Source organism: Protopterus annectens, chromosome 6.part1, assembly GCF_019279795.1.
Source record: "Protopterus annectens isolate FY-2018-M chromosome 6.part1, PAN1.0, whole genome shotgun sequence".
NCBI lineage: Eukaryota > Metazoa > Chordata > Ceratodontiformes > Protopteridae > Protopterus > Protopterus annectens.
Window position 1 is genome coordinate 373,017,056 of NC_056738.1, and position 13,734 is coordinate 373,030,789.

The following is a 13,734-nucleotide window of genomic DNA, read 5'->3' on the forward strand; positions in this document are numbered from 1 at the left end:
CTCTTTTCTGTACTAATTTCCTCCTTCTATTATATAGCTTGTTTATGGCAGGGGTCCACTAGACTGGTTTCCTTTTCTTGGAGGAGTGAGTCTTGGTTTTGTTTGGGATAGCACAATCCATGCATTCTTGTAGGTGCCCATAGAGTGCATTAGTAAAGGATTTTGCAGCTTGGACAGCATTATCCTTTAGCATGGGGGCTTTGAACCTTCCCACCTCGGTCTTAAGTAATGTGAAATTTGCTTTTGAAATGTTTTTCATGGTGGTTTCTTTGACCGAGGGTGGTGGCGGAATGTGGATATCCTGAGTGATTAGTTTATGGTCAGATCTAACCTGCGAGGGGTTGACCTCCGGTGTGGAACACTGGTCACCCATGTTGGTGATGACCAGGTCCAATATGTTGTCACCTCTGGTGGGGGTGTTGACCAGTTGATCCAGGGCATTTGAATTTATAAATTCTAGGAAATGTTGGGCAAGAGAGTTTGTACTTGAGTAGTTCTCCCAGTTGATGTTTGGGTAATTGAAATCACCCAATATCAGGGTGTTTGGTAGGACCTTTATGTTTCCCAGCATTTCCAGGAATGTGGAGTGGGAGTCCTGGGACATGGTGGGTGATCTGTAGCAAGCTATAATTTGAATAGCAGTTTTGCCCATTGTTAGTTGCACGTGGATGATCTCTGAAGCATCGTGCTGTGCCACTAACCTGGAGGTGTGGGTATCCTTGATGAATATGGATACTCCTCCGCCTTTTGTATTTCGGTCCAGGTTTTATGGCTGAAAAGTATGGTATGAGCTGTAGCCTGATAGTGCTGATGTGCTCTCTGGATCCTTAAACCAGGTTTCTGTTACTGCACATATATCGATTTTCTCCATACTGAGGAGTGACTCGAGTGCGCACCTTTTGAGGTTTAGACTTCTGGCACTGAGTAGCATTACCCTCAGTTTTTTGTTACTTGTGTATTTACGGCGGTGGGTTTGTCTTTTGAGCCTTGCCTAAAAAAGGCACTATGGGGGTGGCAAGAGCCTTGGCTAGTATTCAAAAGCCTAAGGGTGACAGGTGCAAGCCATCTCTAACAAAGCAGCATGGCTTGTTGAGCATGTCATCCCAGGCTGACAGACACTGGATCCCCTTTGAATGACACCAGAAGCTTAGCCAGTTGTTGAAATTGATAATTTTTTTCTCTATACTGTGGTATCATTCTTGGTGAGGGCAGGATGCTACTCAGGGTCACGGTCATACTGGCCTGGGCTATGTGATCAGAGAGCTCCTCCATGAAATTACAAGCATCTTTGCACATGACAGAGATGCAGGAAAAAATGTTTGTGATTATGCTTATCATAAGAGAACACATGGAACAAACCTAGAAAGCACAAAGGCAGAGCTGCAATGGGAATGCTAAGGTGAAGGAATTGCAATATGAGGATAAAGTGATAGTCTTGATTTCGATAGCAGAGAAGAAATTCCTTGTCGTAACAAGGGCCATACCAAATAATCAAGAATGAAGATAAAATAAACAATACAGTACAAAAAAAACAGCAAGACTAAACCTGTTTGTTTACTAACTTTCTTTAATCATAAACTACATGGATGGATGGGTATATACAAATTTGCTCCAGGACTGATCGGTATGACCATTCTCACCTTTCCAGTACCCTCTCTCAGGTAATACCTCCTTTCACTAGAAGGGCCATACTAATCAGTCCCTGCTACACTCACCAGATGCAACCCACTGCCATTCCATTTTTGTATGTAACTACTTAACATCACTTTTTCCTTCCCCATGCCATGAATGTTAAAAATCAGAATTCACAAATATGAGCCGAAGAAATTGGATGAAGAGCAGTACTAGCAGTACTTGGTTTCTGTTGAAAACGAACCCTTGTTTTTTGCTAGAAGCCCTGTAAGAAAAAAAATTTGATCCCTTTCAAAAATTTTTAAATGAGTAAACTGGTAGAAGCTTTAACAAATTTCAGAAAAAAAATCTCTAGTCAGTTCTCTGCAAAGAAAGTTTATTTGTATTAGCACTTTCATCTTCTAGGCTTTAGCAGTTTGAAAACTTGAGAAATGTTGTGTAGGGAAATACATTAAGTTCCAGTTTATTGAATGCTAATAGCTATCACATTATAAATATTTTTTATTTCAGATTTTTAGTGCTTGCAGCCTCCAAAACTACTTAGAGTAGATTATAAGTTATGTATGCTGAATAAGCTTGAAGCATGTTTTATATTAAAATTCAGCACGTCATTTCTCAATGGGTTAAATGTGAGAATGACATGGCAGTGTCACATTTAAATTAGCTCATTTACATTAAGTTCATTTCTGAAGATGGAACTCTTGACTTTAATTATGTATTTGATTTTCAGGAGGTATTCAAATAAGAACATGTGCGTGGTTTTATATTTTGTTCCTGATTCCCTAGAAAGATTCATGTCAAAATATTAGTAAACTATTAAGGTTTGTAAGCTGCACTAGTTTTGTTCATTTAGTTTACTGGGCAATTTTGTTCATTTAGTTTATTGGTGGCTCTGTTCCAGCGTTGTTTTGTTATAAGCTTCAATAGTGAATTAACATTTTGCTGTTCTTCCAGTGAGGTTGTGGCATGTTTCTGGTATTTCCAATTTGGCACTGTAATTTTTAAAGTGATTGTGCATTTTACACCTTTTGGCATCCACTATGACTTCTTTGCTATGTCCTTGATTTCTTTATCAGGCATAAGTCACAGTGAGGGATTTCATTTTAGTCTTCTCACTTCCCTCATAGAAATTACTCACTATTCTGAAATTTAACTTGATCCGAGTCACTTCTTTGGAGCCAAATAACATAAATGCTTGATAAATACACAATTGTTCTTTCCTGGTAGAGAAAATCTCAGCATAGCCAGTAATCAGCTTTGGGACATCCTTTTAAAATCACTCTGTCCACACTGATAATACTGCATCATTGCTATTTTTTTTACAAAGTAGCATTTATTATAACAATCTAAACAATGATATGCATGCTGTATACTTATATGTAGCATTTATCACAAGACTTGTTGACTTTTCAATTGGCAGCCATAGCAGTCCATTAGTTTATCAATCCATTGGTCCATCAGTTCCTCACTGTTGCATGTTTTACCTCCTTTGACAGAAGAGGGACCCACTTAAACAGGGATTAACATTTTTGCTATAACTATTGTGGATAATTCCTTACTTGAGCTGATGTCCAGTGATGGCTGGTGATTTATATGAAAATGTCCTTCTCTATGGAATAAATTATGTGATGTGCTCTGTTGTCTAGTTAGGCTTAGTTTCTTTCATTTTAGTAAGGATTTGGAAGCAAATATAACACAATTTTGTGTTTCATCTTGAAGGATTCACAAGGGAATTACATCAGATCCATATGGAACAACATCACATATGAAACTTGCCAGTAGTGGTGAATCAAAGTGGGTAGGTTCTTCATTCAACATGATAATGCTTTTCATCTCTATGAAGGTATCTTCATACCTTTTCATCTATTTCCATCCTGAGCTTTTCTGCAGTAAAGCATTTTTGGGTATAATACTACAGAAATTTAGACAAAACTTATGATAGTTTAAAGTTCTCAATATAACATTTACAATATATGTCAGTGTCTTGGTGTGTCTTGCGTAGCTGATAACTGCTGTTTTATCCAGATGCTTACATAATCAATACCTTTTGACTGTGTACCTGCAAAAGAAAACTTCCTTGCTGAAAACTTGACACTTTTCTCCATATATAGTTTAAGTGCATATTCTCATAGCGTGTCAAAGGCCCATTTCAAATTATTTGATTGTTGTTCCTTGAGGCTACCGGCTGCTTGAAGGAGAGTAAAGGAGATTCAACATGGACAGTTCTGCAATGGAGTCCTTTCGTAGCCATTGCTGACTGGTTGAATCATGGGTCTCCAACATTTGGATTGGCCTTCACCTGGGGTGCCATTTCTGTGGACTACAAGCCAGACTTCTAGGCTAGGCTGTCAAGGATGCTCCATGGTGTGAGCTAATGGTCAGAGTGATGGTTGTGATCTTGGTATTATAAACACAATTAAGAAGTGGATTGTTAGAAAGAAGAAGAATTGCTGTAAAGGTATAAACATCCTATTTAAAATTTGTCTCTCAGTGTGTCAGGAAGTTCTTCACCGAGTTCAAAAATTTTTGTGTAAATTACATTTCCATGCATTCTAAAATATTCTATGGTCTCACTTGATTTCTTTTGTGAAACTGGAAATGATTTGAAGTTCAGGTGCTTTTTAAGGTTTTGAGAATGTCTCTGGGTGACTTTTTAAGTGTTTAATTGTGTTGTTAAAGCATACAACAGTCTTTAGTAGTGTATACATTCTGGTACTCATTACATTTAGCACCACTGGTGTTTTATTCTTAGTCTCATTATTGAAGCTTGCTAAATAATATAACTCCATTCTTTCAATATAAATCCTCTAGTCTTCTGTGTGGCATCTTATGCCTTAATATCTCCCATATGCTCAACAGTTTTAAACCTGTACATATAGCCTTGCAGTTACTGCTCAGGGCTTGCTGCCACACTTAGACCAGTACTGAAAGACTTACTGATGCATAACCTTTGGACCAGCTCTTTTGTAACATCTATCTATCTATCTATCTATCTATCTATCTATCTATCTATCTATCTATCTATCTATCTATCTAGAATGAGAAATCCATACCTGCATACACATAAATTGCTGAACAGCAAAACTGTTTGAAAACTGGACTTAGCAAAAAAAAAAAAAAAAATGTTTTTGCAGGGGGCATACCCCATTTCACCTCTCACATTAGGGACTGTTATCTCCCACACCTCCTGATATTTGAATATAACAACTCTGAGATGGCACAATTCTTGGGAAAAAGAAAAAGGGAAACAAATCCCTTATAGCTAGTATTCAATAATCTTGCAAATGTGTTGGTCTCCCACTGGGTATATACAATTCCATGACTTTACTCATGGAATACATTTGAATGGATTGCCAGTCACTGGGGGTCATAGTCACCCCCCCATGCCATGTCATGTAGCTCACTGCCTCTTTTTTTTAATATATTTATCTTTGTTTACTGGAAAAGTCCGACTAGGTAATACCCATTTTCAGTGGAGGCCCGGGGAGAGAAGCTCCATTTGTTTAGCTTACATTATACTTTGTTCCAGTTAAACACAGAGTAGTCACATTTCGAGTTACATTTATACACATACAGTAGTTGCATTTATACATTCTAAGATTTTACAGAGGTAGTAGTTATAAAGAGAAAGCCCATGTGCTGCTTAGTGGATTATACTGGCAGCGGTTATGTATAAAAATTATTTTTTCATTTCAGTGAGAGGTTGAGCATATTCTGTTTAAGGAGAGCATTTGGCGAGTATTGTATGAATACAAACCCTTAACCTGGTGATGAACATGTGCAGGACCAGGACTAGTAAAGATGTTGTATAAGCAGTGGTTTACTTCTTTAAGTAGCACAAGTTATTTCAATGGCTCCACACAACTGCATATTCACTTAATATGTGGGCACTGGCTTCATTTATCTCTGCTCATATCCTGTAGTATCATAGAAAGTTATTTTGAAATTCTGTTTAATTTCATTCCACAGCTGCTCTAAGACTTTTTCAGTCCTTGGCCTGCAGTTGTGGAACTATCTTCCTGTACAAGTTGGAACTTGTCTAGCGCAAACAGTTTTTAAAAAGCCTGGAAGGAGTTTCAATTTATGGATGCTACATGTATTTTATTCCTGTAGGCCTTTTTTATCCTTGTCTGCTGACCATTGATTCTCATCCTGTTAGTCATGAGAGTCTCATCCTGTTAGTCATGAGTTCATTTGTTTTCCAACACTAGGTGTCCCCAGCACAGGGCAATAGCCAACCAGAGTGGCAGTTAAACAGGTAGCCATGGAAATCGGTTGTGCCTGGATGACATCCTAGCAATAAAGGCATTTCTAGTGAGTTTCTATCCCCATTGCAGTGTATACACATTAGTACTTGCATTACCCCAGAGCAGATTATGCCCTCTCTGTGCATGTACATGCCTGCACCCTCACACGATGAAGGCAGCCAATATCAGCTTGAGATTACCAATCCCATGTTCCAAGTTCTGCCCATTTCAGTGCCTTATAAACTTTCACTTTTATGGAGTCATTGGCCAAATGAAACTCCTCATTGGCCAAATGAAACTCTTTCCTCCTAGGATAGTAAGTCAGTGGCTATCACTTTGTCCCATCATCCCGCACCTGTTTTTTTTACTGGCCAATATGTAAACTCAGTCACTTTAGTCATTGTCAGGCCTGTATCCTGCTATGGCACAGTGCCTGGCTTATGCCACCTGTAATTGCTTTAGTGTTGCTAACTGAACATCTTTTAGACAGTTTTTGCATTTGGATAATGAGGTTTATATTTGAAATTTACATTATGTTGTTCTATTCCACAGGCTGAGATAATGTATGGTATCTGTCAAGTTACTCAGTGCTGCCTTCTGTCTTTGTACCTGTGTTTACTTCTGCAGTTACTGTGCTTCTGTGTTAAATAAATATCATACAGTGTAACCATGTTACTGTTATTATTGTGACCTTTTTTATAATTCTTTACCAGTTGTATTGCTAAATTACTAGAAGAGGAGTTGTACAGTATAGGCTTGGCTAATGTTAGAATAGGAATAATAGTTGCAACCTGTATGTGGAGTTAAAAAGTTAACTTCAGTAAATTAAAAAAGAACTATGTGGAGTTATACACATATTTGACACTGAAAGTTTATTCAGTTTTTTTCAGTTACCAGTCCAGTGCTCTTCAGTGTTACAAGGGAGCGAAAGCCTATCATAAACTTAGTCTACATAAGCACTGAGAAGTTAATGCTGAAGAGGATGTCAGTCTATTATGGATACACACAGACTCAGTCAGTCACTCACTCACATGTTGCACCCAAGCCTATGGCAATTAAAGGAATCTGCGGTTTACCTACAGCAACACTTTGCGATGTGGGAGAAAACCAGAGTATGCAGAAAAATGTCATGCAGACACACAATGGACACATAGACGTTGCACAGATGGCATCACATTTGAGAAATAAACTGAAGGTATTCAGAGGCAGTAGCCACATCCACTGTATCACTGCACCACCCTTAACTAGTGAAAATATATATGTGTGTGTGTGTGTGTGTGTGTGTGTGTGTGTGTGTGTGTGTGTGTGTGTGTGTGTGTGTGTGTGTCTGTGTGTGTCTGTGTGTGTGTGTGTATGTGTGTGTGTGTGTGTGTGTGTGTGTGTGTGTGTGTGTGTGTGTGTGTGTGTGTGTGTGTGTGTGTGTGTGTGTGTGTGTGTGTGTGTGTCTGTGTGTGTGTGTGTACAAATAACAGATAGGATGTATTATGTGTTAAAGCAGGTTATCAGGTGATCAACATCGGTAAATCCCCAATGTACTGGATGTTCGTATAAATAAATAAGATTAGTTTAATTACTATGATAATTCATAAACTGATGAAATGGGTGTTAATGCTGGAGAAAGTGATGGCTCTGGAAAATTATTAAATGCATCTAATATTGACAATGATCTGAATTTTACATTGATTAACAGAATGGTGACAATCAGTTGAAACTAATCACCCTGTTTTTGTAAAAGCATCAAACAATGATTTTTACAAAACACATGCTTCCTGTAGTTTCTTATGTTTCTTTTTCAGAAGTCTGAGACATAGACTCACCATAGACTCAGTCTCTACATGTTTTAGCAAATCAAAACAGACATTTTGGAAATGTAGATCACACATGGGGTGCTAACAATACAGGTCAAGTTATCCATTTACAAAACTGCATATACTCATGGATTAATGATGATCTTCCTCTTTTGGTTTATCCCAGTTAGGGGTCACCACAGTGGATCACCTGTCCACTTATGATTTGCAATGGAGTTTTACGGTGTCAAGTTGCCAGCCTGGTGCCCAACCTTCCACAGAAGGCACATACATGCACGCACTCACACCTAGGGCCAATTTAGAGTGTCCAATCCACATACAGCATGTCTTTATGATGTGGGAGGAAACTGGAGGACCCGGAGGAAACCCACATGACCACATGGAGGATATACAGACTCCGCACAGAAGCCACCCCAGCCGAGGATTGAACTGGAAAACCTCTTGCTGTGAGGCAGCAATGCTAACTGCTGCAACACTGCGGCTGCCCTTCATGGATTAATGAGGATGGTGATTACAATAATGATGCGAGTATTTTAAATATGTTCTGACACTTTGAGGTACTGAATCCCTCAATACAGCCTTACCTTATGTGCTGATTAGCAGAGCTTGAACTATTGTCGATTATATGTGAACTATACAAGTTAACATGCAAACGAAATTTGCACTCATTCACTGTTAGCAGCAAGATGACTGTCTAAACTTGTACTATAACAACTCCCAATCTCAAGTCCAGATATGTTATTTGTCCAAACATTTCAGCACCATGCTCCTCCTTCTTCTCATAATATCCCTACTGCTTCTCTTACTAACATTACACAATACCAAAAGTACACCTTATTACCTCGCCACATGCACAGAAACATTGCCCATTATTGCCCATTCTATCACCTGATGTTTCAGATTTGCCAGCTTAATTCTGCAGCCATTTGGATTCAGGCATGTGCGTAATTTGATTGCTTTGTTTAGAATGATTCAGAACTACAGCATGATGGCTGAATGTATGTCAGATGGGTGGTAACTATTACTCAGAGTGGGAGCAACAGTACACAATTTTCCAGCTGTAAAGCAGAGGCTTTACTCCTCCCCCTTGGAGTAATGAATTAGGCAGAAGTGGGTAAGACTACTCATACAGGTCAGGTTTGGGGACAGACTCTATTATGCTGCTCCAGTCTTCTGCATTCTTGTACTTTGTGACTAGGGTTGCCACCTTTTAACAAGGCCAAAGTGGGATGTGGGGGTGTGGCCAATATGACAGGGGGTGTGACCAATATGGCACTGGCCGCACCCCCACCACGACATCACCAGAGGTGTTAAAGGAGATACAGTATTACAGTTATGGATAAAACATTGTGACATTATAACATACTGAAAACTCAAACCATTTAAATGAAGTGAAGCATTACTGCAAAAAAAAATCACATTACTCAGTTGTAACAGTAAATAAACTTTAAAGGAATAAAAAACACACTACTCATTAAACAGACACTTGTTTATTTAAAAAGTAAAAAAATTTATAAGCCAACCATGACTATTCAGAAAGAAAACTTAAAAAACATCTACATACAACATACACGCCAAGTATAAAATTAAGACTTTTTATTGTTAAAGCTAAAGCAAAGAAAAAGCACAAAACTACATATTGTACCCTAGTACTACATACTGCACATTAGCAAATTAAAGCTAAAGCAAAGAAACAAAGAAAAACACAAAATTCCAAACTGCACCCTAGTACTTTATACTGCCCACTAGTACACTAAATCACTTTTTTTTAAAGTGTATTCAATTTCTCAGCTAGAGTGTCTTCTCTGTGGAGGCATATGTGAATGGGGAATGCCTTCATTGAAGGTTGTGCATCAGGGCTGGTAACCCGGTACGTAAAAATCCACTACCAATCATTAGCGGACCGGAGTTCCGCTGTGGCGACCCCTAACCAGGAAAAGCCGAAAGATACAAACAAACAAATTTTGAAATTTGATTTTATGGCTTGAAGAAGGGCCCGATTTGAAACAATATTTGAGTAAAAGTCACAACATTTCATCCGATAATTTACAGTCATCATTAGTTTGGGTTTTAACAAGTCCACACTACATTGATTTTGCACATCTGTCCATTTACCTTTCACCAAAGAAAAAACTCTTTCTGCAAATGCGTTTGAGATAGGTATAGATAAAACCCTAGCAGTCAGTGCCACTTCTCTCCTGGGGTCAAGCTTGTGTTACATAACTGTTCGAGAAAGGGTCTAATTGCCAAGTAGTCCCTAAAAAGATAGTCCTCATCTACATCCTGCAGACTCAGAGCAGCGGTCACATTAAGTAAGTCACTGAAAGCAAAGGGCTCATTTAGAGATAATTTAGACAGTGTAAACAAGTGGTTGCTTTCAGTATAATCAAACCACTGTTCTGGATACTTCACTGCTATCTCCAAGAACACAATGAAGTCTCTTTTCAGTTTGTTAGCGGAAGTGCTGTCTAATGTGCTCATAAGTGCTCTAAGTTTCCCTCCAAAGAAAGCACCTTCAGCTCTTGCTTGCAGTTTTTGCTTCAGAAAGACCATTACACAAAAGGTTTCCATGGCAGTAAGTGCTGATTTTTCTAATGTACTTTTATGTTCATTAAAATCAACAAGAACAGCACAGAGAAAGTGCAAATAGTAGTGGGGCAGCATAGGCAATTCATTCTCACCATACTCATTAGCTGAAAAGTACTGCCATATCTATCGGGGGGTTTCCTCTTTTCCCTGGGAGATAAAATAGGACTGGAGCACTGGGAGATTTTTCACTACTCTTTCAATGGCTGGGAGTAGTGATAGCCACCTTGTTGGCACATGTCTTAACAGACTCTCAAATTCCATGCCACAAAACTCAAAGAAGTCTTTCAAGTCTCTGGTCCTTTTGGCAGAACCTGAGAAGTGGCTGAAAAGTCTCATTACAAATACTTCCACATCGTACGGTAGTTGTGCTGCATCTTTTTTGGCTGCATTGTGAATGATGTGGGCAACACAGTTAGCCTTCTGGAGTGATGGGCACTTTTCTTTTAGTCTGGTATACATACCAGATTTCTTCCCATAGTTCACACTGGCATTATCAGCCCCATAAGCTGAAATGCTGTTCCAGGACAAGGAGTGCCTTTCCATAATGTTAGAAATTTGCTGTGAAATAGCCTGTCAGATTCATCAGGGTCTTCATAGAAGCCCAAAAGGCCATTCACCACCCCTTCTTCTTTAGAAAAATACTTCACAACAAGAGGAAATAATTTTATGTTCCCCTTGTTGGAAGCATTTGATGAAATTGCAAATGAAGTACCTGGTTTTTGAAGGTCATGCAGGAGGCATTCCAATGAGTGTGGTCCCAAAACATTTTCAACTATGGCTTCAGCCTTGGTTCTTCCACAAGATAGTTTCTTTACAGTGTCCGAGTCACTGTACAACTGGCTGGCCAACTTTACTGCACAGTCCTAGCTGTTATAGGAAATATTGTGCTTAACAGCATGGAACACCTCAGAGGCTTCGGCTGCAATGATCCTAAGTTCTGGTCCCTCAAGGTTTGCGTTCCTTGCTCACTTTGTCATCAGGTGACTGGATTTAGCTTGAAGAATAGCAGTCTTATGCTGTTCATTTGCCTCATGTCATGCGACATTGTTTCTTCCACCGTGGGTCACTAGAAATTCTCTCTTGCAGTACCTGCAGAACGCTTTGACATCACTGCATCTCTTGATCCAGTCAAATTCTGTTTTCCAAACATCTTGTCAATTGCACATTCTCTTGCTGCTGGTTGACTGTGATGAAGCTGCTGCTCTCTTCATGCTTGAATCTGTACTTACCTGATATGCAACATATTTACCAAAACTGTGTTAGTAGGGTGCAGTAACATACTGGTGCACAGCACAAATGAACTGGCTCAAAAAACATTGGCACACAAAAGAACTGGCTCGAAAAACATTGGCATGCAAAAGAACTGGCTCAAAAAACATTGGCATGTAAAAGAACTGGCTTGAAAAACATTGGCATACGAAAGAACTGGCTTGAAAAACATTGGCACTTGAAAGAACTGGCTTGAAAAACACTGGCACTGACTTGAAAAACAGTGGCACTTGAAAGAACTGGCTTCAAAAACATTGGCATGCGAAAAATGGATTGAAAAGCAGTGGTACTCAAAAAAACTGGCTTATAAAACACTGGCACTCAAAAAAACTGGCTTGAAAAACATTGGCACTTAAAAGAACTGGCTCGAAAAACATTGGGATGCGAAAGAACTGAGGAATGGAGCAAAAAAGAGTTAATATTGCAAACAGTTTGAAAAAGGTCAAATATTAAATGAGGTAATGTAGGGGGCATTTTGGCCATTGAAAACTAACATTAACACAGCTGGTAGAAAATGAAATGCATTATTTTTACCACCGAACATGCCCCCCACCTCACTCCTCCCCTCAAGAAAAAAAGTTAACCACATTTTCACTGAACCAAAAAAACACTAAAATGAATGAGAATGCACAGTGGATACCATAGACCTGATTTAGCTTTTGACCACAGCAGTTAAAATAAATGTATGGCACTAATTTACAGCGTAATGATCTATTAATGAACATGCCCAACAGCAGCACTGGTCGTAATCGGATTATAATGAAAGCAGTACATTGTAAGTTTATTGAAGACATCACTAAAACACAAAATAAAACTTTGCTACTTATAAAAGCAAACTACCCTGTAACAACAACATGGTTTAACACAATCTCAAATACACTGCATTAACTTCTGAGCATGCATCCACAAATAATAAAAAAAAAAATAGGAAAAAAGTCCGTAAACATTTTACCTTTTAAAAACACTTCTTGCAAAAGAAGTAAAATAAACTACAATGTACAGCAGACTTCATGGACTCCTTTTACCTCAAAACATAGCAATTAAGAGTAATTTACCCAGCACAGCGATGCAATAAACAGGCCCAAGTAAGAGCAGCACACCCATATTCACATTACAAGCAAAGCAGGACATTTTAACCTTATTAAAAACGCATAAAAAATAAATGCACACATTTACAAGTATAAATGAAAACAATCTTGAAACAGCTTTGGCAAGTTGACATGTACCTACTAGAATAATAAATGTACTACATTAACTGTTAACATTCCCCCTCAAAAGGTAGACTTGTACAACATACACATTGACTTGCAAGAACTAACAGGAAAAATTATCCAAACAGTATATCCTAACTTCCTGGAAACAGCATTAAATTGCACACATTTCCACACAAAAAAAGTGCAAACTATGCTCGAACATTTTCTATCTGCAAACAGAAAATACCCAGAAAAAGCTACAACAATAGAAATACATCACACTAAATTTATATTTCACTACCCCCACCAGAAATAAACAAAACTTCTATACACACAGTTCAGCCTTTTAAAAGTAATGCTTCCAAATCATACCCCCAGTAACAATAACAATTACATGTACATACAGGTTTTATACCTTTAAAAACTACTACTAAAAATCTCAAAATAACCACTGCACAGATTTAAATACTGCATACTACAACCCCATCTACCTCTAAACATTAAAACTTAAACCACAATATATTCCCATTTTAAACTACTACTCAAAAATCTCAAAATAACCACTGCACAGATTTAAATATTGCATACTACATCCCCATCTACCTCTAAACATTAAAAACTTAAATAAAGCACAATATTCCCATTTTAAATCACTAAAGCCACAAAATACTATGTTATGTACTTACCACTATCACAGTTTTTGCTGTGCTAGCTTGCTTCCTTCCTGCTGGAATGGCTAGTTGGATGACTGTCTCTGTCTGCTCAAGTGGCTGGGCTGGCTGGCTGGTAGGCTCCCTTGCAGGCTGCCTAGCAGGCTCCTTTGCAGGCTGGCTAGCAGGTTCCCTTGCAGGCTGGCTAGCAGGCTCCCTTGTAGGCTGGCTAGCAGGCTCCCTTGCAGGCTGGCTAGCAGGCTCCCTTGCAGGCTGGCTGACTTCTTTCCTGGCTGGCTGGCTTCTTTGCTGGCTGGCTGTCTTCTTCGCTGCTGGAATTGGAAAT

At 38.8% G+C, this 13,734-nt stretch overlaps 1 long non-coding RNA gene across 3 annotated transcripts in view; it reads left to right on the forward strand.

The window, feature by feature from the left end:
* LOC122805566 overlaps positions 1 to 13,734 on the forward strand; it is a 2,364,904-nt gene that overhangs the window by 1,250,428 nt on the left and 1,100,742 nt on the right. The gene's annotated exons all lie outside the window — the stretch shown is intronic.